Genomic DNA, 1,783 nt, shown 5'->3' with positions numbered 1-1,783 from the left:
CTAAAAGTCTTACCCTCAAACTATTAATTGAAGCAGCAGTAGTAAAATACTTGGGTACACAAGGTGCACACACTACATGAAGCATGATCTTTGATCTTGCACAAGCACCTTCTTAAACTCAGTTTGATGTTACCTCATCAAATGTGAAGTCGCAACCAAAACTCAATCATTTCAAACTAAAGGTCATCTATTTTTTTCTCACATCTTAATTGTTGATTTTTCATTCTTAATTTTTATGAGGAAGCCAAAACTCTGATACTAATGATCATTATTTACAGAATTATTTGTTGAATCATTAATTATTTTTTGAAATTATAATGAGTATATCTGTGCACAAAAAATATTATCAATCTTCAGAAAATTAAATCTTGTAATTTTCTCACTAGCAATTTTCTTTCTTATCTCAATGGATATTTTTCATTCAACTGATAAATGTTAGTCCTTCAATAACTAAAGTTCAATGATAGCCATTGAAACTTCTAATTGTTTCATCAATGGCTATCCCATAGTCATCGATGTAGCTCTATTAGATCAAACAATTACATTAATACCTTTTAGGATTAAGGGAAGAGAGTGACTATCTCTGAGAGTGAAAAGTTGTCTTCAAGGCATACAAAAGGAAAGTGAATGAGAGAGGCAAGCCAAATTTTTTTGGACTTGCAAGTGAGACTGAGAGTACAACCTTAGTAGGTAATAGCGAGGGTGTGAGTTTTTGAACCAGTGGGAGCCCCCGATGCAAGAATAGAGAGATCATGGGTGAAATGTTGTTCATCACTGATGCAACCATAATGCTCAAACTTCATGAACTATATTAAACCCTTGATGCTAACAAAATAGGAGTCGAATTCCTATAACTAACGGGGAGAGTTATTGACTAAGAGGGAGTAGGAACAGCTCACAATTTCATAACAGAGAAGAAACAAAATGAAGAGGCTTGCTAAGATGTTCAGAACAAAATCTCAACAGACTTGTTCCTGGAAGAATCCACCAAAGGGGTTACTTTGAACTCAAGGATGAAGGTAAAATGAGAGGAGTCTTCAGTTGAGGTATAAAATTGAACAATGCTGACAATAAAATCTGGAAATCTAAGCAGTTCAAACTCAACACCATCATAAGAGATTGGTGAGAACTAAGACATGACTAAACAAGTCATATCAAGTGGGAAAATTTAAGTCTCAATCAGCTATATCGAGAAGCAAGAATCTCACAGTAGCATCTCTTGCCTTTTTGTCTAAATTTTCTTGCTTATTTCTTCAAGAAGCTTAACAAGAGTAAATTATGCTGTCTTGAATATCTATATGTTTAAAATGTGTTTTGTTATTATTAAGGCTGTAAATTTATGGATGTTATTATATCAGTCATAGATTGAGGGAGATTATTAGGAATTAAACTTGAATCCTGATGATAAGCAAAACATATAACATAATTATGTTAAGTCAAATTATAGTCTTCAATGGCTAGCCATTGAAAAGGCATCTCTTCAACTCATTGATGAGGTTTTTGTAATATTTTCTATGAGATTTTTGTTATAGTTAGTGAGGTTATTGTTCATTTTAAATTCATGAGATGACATATAATTCTAATATAAGTAAAGTGAGTCTTCATCTGCTAAGTGAAGTTTCAACATCCATGGCTAATGACATCAAGCCATCAACGGCTAAATTAATCAGTCTTCACCGCTAAAAAGATTCAAATACCTGGTGATAGTGACTTGACAATGGTCATATCTTGAGTATGACACAACACACATGTTGATTGGAATCTCAGCAATGAAAATGGAAGT

The sequence above is a fragment of the Apium graveolens genome, unplaced genomic scaffold (genome assembly GCF_009905375.1).
Source record: "Apium graveolens cultivar Ventura unplaced genomic scaffold, ASM990537v1 ctg8563, whole genome shotgun sequence".
In the NCBI taxonomy this organism is placed as follows: domain Eukaryota; kingdom Viridiplantae; phylum Streptophyta; class Magnoliopsida; order Apiales; family Apiaceae; genus Apium; species Apium graveolens.
The sequence above is the reverse complement of the archived record's forward strand: the minus strand, read 5'-3'. Positions refer to the sequence as shown.